Source organism: Amblyomma americanum, chromosome 4 (genome assembly GCF_052857255.1).
Source record: "Amblyomma americanum isolate KBUSLIRL-KWMA chromosome 4, ASM5285725v1, whole genome shotgun sequence".
Classification (NCBI taxonomy): domain Eukaryota; kingdom Metazoa; phylum Arthropoda; class Arachnida; order Ixodida; family Ixodidae; genus Amblyomma; species Amblyomma americanum.
In genome coordinates, this window is record NC_135500.1 from 94126697 (window position 1) to 94133780 (window position 7084).

Sequence of the window (7084 nt, forward strand, 5' to 3'; positions counted from 1 at the left end):
AAAAAAACAAGCCCATGCGCTCTACACAGCGAGCCCATGAACGCAGCTTGGGACATAATGGCAGACCTTCGCGCAACTCTGCTCCCTGCGGGAGCATATACAGGAACACTACAGTGAACACGACAGCAGCGCCGCCAGGGCGCCGCCGCCGTTTTGCGAAAGCGGGGGCTTCACTCCAGCCCGGCCAGTGAGCACACTACCCCTATTCCAGTTCACTGTGGCCTGGTTCGATTCTCAGCCTCGACACAGGGTTTCTTTTTATTCAGTGAGTGTGCGGGGGCTTCAGTGGCTCCCGCCACCGACCACGTGGTTTGTCACGTGATTGGCTACGTGGAGCGGAGTAGCTGCCGCGGCGCTGCGCCGTGGCTGCTCACGTGGTTTCTCACGCGGTTTGTCACGAGATCAGCCACAAACAAGTATTCTTTCCCAGCCTCAAACAGGAGCCGTCATTATGTGAGCTCTCGAAATCGGTTCTGGTATTTACTCTACTTCTAAGCCAAATTACCAACTCTCACATCTTATGTTTATCATGGGGGTGACATATATGCCATTCTACACAATACTAAGCAACATGCGCTTTGTTTTGCATTCACATGGACACTTTTAGAATTCTTTGGAGTTGCACGAACAACATGCCAGCTTTTTTTTGTGTGTGCGCCAACACTGACTGGTTCTCTGCAGAACTCTCCAGGCTTGTGTGCACTCCTGCATTCCGGCGTGTGCAATTTTCATTGCAATAAGAGCTCAGGAATGAGTGGTAAAATAAATCTGTTGACCCGCATTTCCGTGCATTGCCGTGCATTTCGGACCAGTGATACATGTCTTGGTCCCTTTAATTGTAGCCACATGCGCTATTTCTAAGTTTGGTTCTCTAATGCACTGAAAAACGTTACTGAGAAATTGGGTATTGTTGCACGGTCACTCTTTTGTGAAATGCAGAATTGCTGCACTTTGAACTGGTCTTACATGTTCCAAATTATTGAGAATGTCATAGTTTTCTCGTCTATCTGGATTCGTATTTGACAGCAATGTGCTAAAATATAGTCAATGTTTAATGTATGCATAATTCAGACATACATTCCTTATATCATTGGAATCACAGTTAAGTCGGGAGGCAGGAAGGAAGCCGGTTTTCATTACAGTGACAGCTACTGTGCATGGATTAATGAAAATACTGCAGAGTAAATACAATTCTATGCGTGTAAGAAGACTGGAGAGTGCTAGTTTAAATAACTGATGATTTAACCTGTACCCCCTTTGCAAAAAGTAACCGACTAGCAGGTTTTTGCTTCTGAACCCCATAACGGAGCCTTTACGTCAACCCTAAAGACCTAAAGCTGCCAAACGTCAGGACAATGGCTTAGATATACTTTATAAAGGCAGCTTCAGAGCTTAAGGGCTACCATAAGTGCTGCGCCACGCGGCTAGGAAACAAACCACCAACGCCCGGTTATTTTTGGTAAAGACAGTACCTGATCTTAGCTATTTGAGAAATTGACGTGCTTTTCCTGGTTGTAATTACAAATAATTTATTACGTACTGCTAACCTAGCTTGTTCTAGTTTCGTGCCCAGAATTCGCGATACAAATCGCATCGCCGTTCTGAAATCGCTATCGCCCGTTTGGGGATAGCACAACTTTCAATGAGGGCAAGCTACAGATATTAGGGGGGGAAATCAGACCGTTGTGAGAACGGTTGCATATGTGCGGCTCCTAGCTGAGACTAGCCGACTATCGATCTAACGATAAGCTGTACGCGAGCGCGGTGTGATGCTTTTACCAACATTCTGGAATAGAAATAGCGCTAATGTCCAATAGCGAAGAGCTTTCCAAGCTTCCGGGGAGCCGAAAGCACGACGGGCACGCCATGTCTATTCGTCCCCTTTTTCACATTGTGGGCGATCCTGCGAACATGAGGAACCACTTCTTGTTTCGCAGCTTGCTTTCTTCGCTCACATGGCTGCTTAAACATGGCACCTTTGATTTTTCAAAGGAAGGACTCAGCAACAGCTGTGATGACCGAACATGGGAACTCTGCCGGAATACAACGTGTGTCAACGAACGGCAGGACATTCACCACGAGGACGTTCTGCAGGAAATGTGAACCATGGTTTCATTAGATAAAGATTCGGGGCTGGAGCAAAAACACTAAGACACCAGAGGTTTAGGAAGATTTCCGCATAAGAAAGAGAGGAAAAATTGTGCTACCGATACCTGTGTGACCCTTTTTAAGATCTATATGTCGTATCTTGAACGGTTTGGTCGATTGTGTGTGGTATTGCTTCAGCGCATACCTCGGTTTTCGTTTAGTTTGCTGGCTTCTCATCGAATGATGTTAGATGGAGTTAGCTGTTGTCCTGCGTCATTCTTTCGATGTGTTTGGCTTTGCAGGCGCTATTGTCTCCTGTCTCAAGAGCAAGCCCCTCCCTACGCACTGGCATCACGCCCTTTCACGACTCTTCTCGAACTGCTGGAATGCATATAGCTCCTCGAACTCTGTGTCGATTTCAAGGAACAGTGCAGACAAGCTCGTGTATGCTTATACTGAGTTAGATATGCCCTTTAATAAAAAGTTAGCTGCTGTCACTAAAACGAAAGTTTTATGCAATAAGAAAGGCCAAAACGTGAAATTCAGGAATTGTCGCCACAGGTACTTTCTCAAACAAACTGCAATGATGTCGAGCACATTTTGTTCGCAAATAAAATCACTGAGGCCGAAACACAGCGCCATATATTTCCAGGCAGTGATCTTAAAGTTCATAATTCTGTCGATGTTTGAATCGAGGAGCGGGAAGCGGGAAAAAAATACACCATTTTCAACTTTCCATTTCTGACCATAAATTATTCTTTCTCAGCCGAACGTACGCCGATTTCAAATTACCCATATAATTGAATTTCGCCAATAAATATTAGATAGAGCTGTCTACAGTGCTGCTTTCACTTGTGCCAAATCAACGCTCATTTCGACGATCAGAGAAAACTCGCATTTTTTTCTTGCTGCCGAAATGGCAATAAAATAAGCAGTTTTATCTTTCTCTGTTTGCTGAATGCTGCAAAAGCCGAATTCAGTTTTTCTCGAGTCCTCACTAAATTATGTCTCCTGCGTTTTGGGCTGCAGTTATTGAATAGTTAGTGGTGTGAGTGTACTGTTGTAGATGATAGAACGTTTTTCTGAAAACAGCAACCTCACCAATGGTGTCAGTGCTGTTATTCGTGAGCAAGCAATTGTCACGCTGGCCCCTTTCTCACCCTTTGCACATAACGCGAACACACTCTTCAGTAACACATAGAAACGGTCCCCCTTTCTAAAGCATAAACAACCTTCAAAGCATCTTGCTTTCCAGAGCCCCTAAAAAACTTTGTTATCGACGAAAACCTAATTGCGTTTTCGTTCTACCCCCGCTTAAGACGACTTCATAAATCAGTTGGCGATTTCACTCATTGCTCGTGCTGTACTCTTAAGAGAAGTAAGCGATTGAGTACGCATCAGTGTAACAGTTTTTTCTGGTCCTTTGTTTTTTATCTTCTTTCAAAAATATTGCTATACATTCAAAGTAGTCGGTAGGAAAATGAGTGAGATCTTACGTTTATGAGGAAGTCTTATCGTATGGTCCACAGAATTCACGAATGTTTGTGGTTAAAATCTTGATGCTAAACTTTTGAATGCGGTCATAAGCAGCCGTACCTATCATTTACTTACATATCCACAAGGGTTCACATATAGGTGGTAAACATTTATTATGAATGAGGCATTCACCTTAACATTCGACCCCCTTTAGCGGGAACGGTGGCTCTTGAGAACCGTCTGAGAATGCAGTACCCAAATAATCAAAGCTGGTCTGCCTCTAAGGCTAAGTCTTCACTGCTCCGCAAACAGAAGGAAAGTTGCGGGATCTGATCCTGGTTTCAAACCTGTATGGCCAATTGCCTGTTCCTTTTCAGGAAATGGTTTTCCTTGGCAACTCATAGAACCATGAAGAAAAATGAAAGTTTAGGCTTGAGCATCGCAACACGTGGGCATTGCTCTTAAAAAGGACCTTAGATCCACCATAGTCACTTTGTATTTTCATTACTGAACATGCTTCCTTCAAAAGCATATTATATCAGTATAACAATGGTGTACATAATGAAAGAATTCATATCGCGGTTCTATAAGCTACCTTTGCTTTCCTGCTCAGATGGTCAATTTCGCCCGTCAAAATGATATGGCATCGACACATTCCTGGCCTCCGAAAGGGAAAAATGTAGCCTTCAACCCGCACATTACCCACAAGAAGAGAAATAAAACTGTACTCCATAGCTTTTGCGCTAATTGTTCCTTGGCCGATTTCGGTACTTTATGATGTTTTGACGAAGAAAGTTATTCGTGAGGCCACCATCGAATTCACGGCAGTAAATGACACATACACAGCGCCGCACCAGAAAAATTGTAATAGCGAAAAAAACAAACAGAAGAAAACATATGCACTGTACACACACGAAACTGCTTACTCGGGAGATCTTGCAGCTCACTGAACTTTGCCGTTAATGCCACCCTTGGCACTAAGTCTTCTCTGCTTGACCCGATAGCTATTTACGTAGAAGTGTACAAACAGGCCGAAGAAGAAAACAAGCTGGGACAGCGTGATGTACGAGTGCGACCTCGGGTATCCGCAGTTCAAGAAAAGCGGCAGCAAAGCATGCAAGAACAGTATGACGAACTGCGTCAGCTGGATCTGCGTGATATAGCGCTTCCACCACAGGTGCTTTTGAACAGCGGGACCCAGGAGGCTCAGAAAGTAGTACGCGTACATGATCACGTGCACCGAACCATTGATGACCACGACCAGCGCCGCTTGACCGTCCGGTCCGTAGGTTAGTCCGAACCAGCCGTTGAAGACGACCAGGGTATGGTGCACGACGTGAAGAAAGGACACGTGCGAATCCTTCTTGCGCGCCACGAAGAAGAGAGTATCCAGGAAGTCGGCTATCCTCAACATGACGTACCACCAGCACAAGTTCAGAAGCGCCATGGTCCCTTCGTCCCTTGCGTCGAAGTCAATCGCTTGGCAGATCAAACTGTAGCCATTACGCACGTACGCGGTCGATGCGAAGGCTGCGACGAAGTATGCACTGCACATCACCATGAAGAGGTTGTAGAGCGCGATGAGGGGCTTGATGCCGTCGTATGGCTTGCGGTTCTTCATGAACCGTGGGCCCGCCACCTTGACGACATAGACGTAGCCGACGAGTAAAAGTGTGATCAGATGCTTGTTGCCCGGGAAGGTCCACTGCGCTGTTCGCGGATCCCTCTCCAGAGAGAACAGCGCACTGTCGTCGGCTCTCATCGGTGCAGCCATCGCGGTTCAAAGACGCCCTCGCTGGCCACCGGCGCTTGTTTTCTTGGCCTGCGTAGCGCGCGCGTTTTTATATAGCTTTTCCGTCGAGGCACGCTCGTTTCCGAGTCGAATGCCGTATGGAGATGAGGGCGAAGGATAGAGGAACTTGCGATGAAAAGAAATCCTAAAGGAGAGGGGTATTCGCGGCGAAAAAAAAAAATGTATATATACAGGCACGCCCGGAGGTCGTCGGAGGAGCAGCGCTTCGTATACCGCCTTCTTGCTAATTTGCCTCGGGCTGCTTTGACGATGCTGCGCCAACTGCGTTTGTCAGGTATTCGAAATGAGTTCTGGCGAACGACAACTCTTCTGCGTTCGCGCTGGCGTGACATCGTTCTCGTGACATTGAAAACCGCGCGACGTCAGAGGACATAATTTTTGGACGTATTAGCGGAAAGATGTTTTCGCTATACGGGCTGCCTCTTCCGTAGCTATTAGTTTTTTGTGTTATTCGCACTGTTGGATAATACTTTTTAGTTTTCCGGCAATTTTTTTCCCCGGTAGTTCTGTGGGCGGCGAATGAGAGTTAAGGTCGCTGAGAGTTAAGGACTCCGCAAACCAGTGGGGAAGCAAACCAAACGGACGCGTGTATCCAAGGTCTTTGACCCGTATTTTATGCCGCTGTAAATTTAGCCTCGTTTTGTTGGATTTGTTTCATTTTCACAGCGCCCCTGTGATGTGCGCTATTTACTTCGCCTTCCATTTCATAAGACAATCGCTGACGAGTTCAACTGCGGCTGGTGTAGAGAATGTCTGAAAGCTTTCCACAGCAACAAATGTTCGAGCTCTGCCATAGCTTTGCACGAAAAGCAAAAATGATCGGTGATTCCGTAAGAAATGTGTTGTAGGTGAGCCATGGGGCAAACCTAACTTGAACAAAACATCTGACATTGGATCATCTTATTAAGCTAGTCTAGTGGACTCAGACATCTCATCCTGCTTGCCTGACTATGCGCTGACTGTCCAAAAATCTTTGCACACTTTCGGAAATCTTTACAAAAATTTATGTGATGCAGGGAACATAAATCTGCGATACGTTGAGCAAGAATACATACCCAGCAATTATAGACAAAAACATTTTTAGAGGAAAGCTGTTAATGAACCCATTTTTTATACAATGTAAGATATCACAATAACGATCAATAAATCCGCACACCACCCCACGGCAGTCTTGAATCTTATTTTGTATTCACGTTTTTGCTATCGTGAAATACGTTCCCTATTGTTTCTTGTTTGGCAGTCTTAACTGTTCGATGCTATCACTGGAAACACTTTAAAGAATTTGCTGCATAGCAGAATAATGAACCTTTACTTTCAGTTTTCCATAAGAGTGTCTTAAAATTCTTCAATTTTCAAAAATTTTGCCCGAGAAAGCTGGACTTGGCACTAATCGAAACAGGGATAATAAAGAACTAACACTCTTGAGAAAGTCGAGACGCCTTACCTGTGCACACTAAAGCAGAGCTACGGTAAAAAGGTACGAAGATGTTAAAGCTTTCACTAACATTGCAATGAACTTTCGACTTTTCCCTCTCGGGAAGGAGAGGAGAAAGAAGCAGGAGAGATGAGGTTAACATGACGCGCATAGGGATTGCTGCTATACAAGAGGGTTCAGGGGAGTGGACACATGTTTGGTGGTGCGAAATAAGAGAATGAAAATAATAGGCCCTGCCTGGACAGGAACAACAGAGGGCAAGTGAAAAAGAA

At 45.3% G+C, this 7084-nt stretch overlaps 1 pseudogene across 1 annotated transcript; it reads right to left on the minus strand.

The window, feature by feature from the left end:
• Positions 1-745: 745 nt before the first annotated feature.
• LOC144128127 (very long chain fatty acid elongase AAEL008004 pseudogene) lies at positions 746-5451 on the minus strand (annotated as a pseudogene). Its single transcript, XR_013313695.1, has one exon. The product of XR_013313695.1 is annotated as a very long chain fatty acid elongase AAEL008004 pseudogene (transcript).
• Between the last annotated feature and the right edge of the window lie 1633 nt (positions 5452-7084).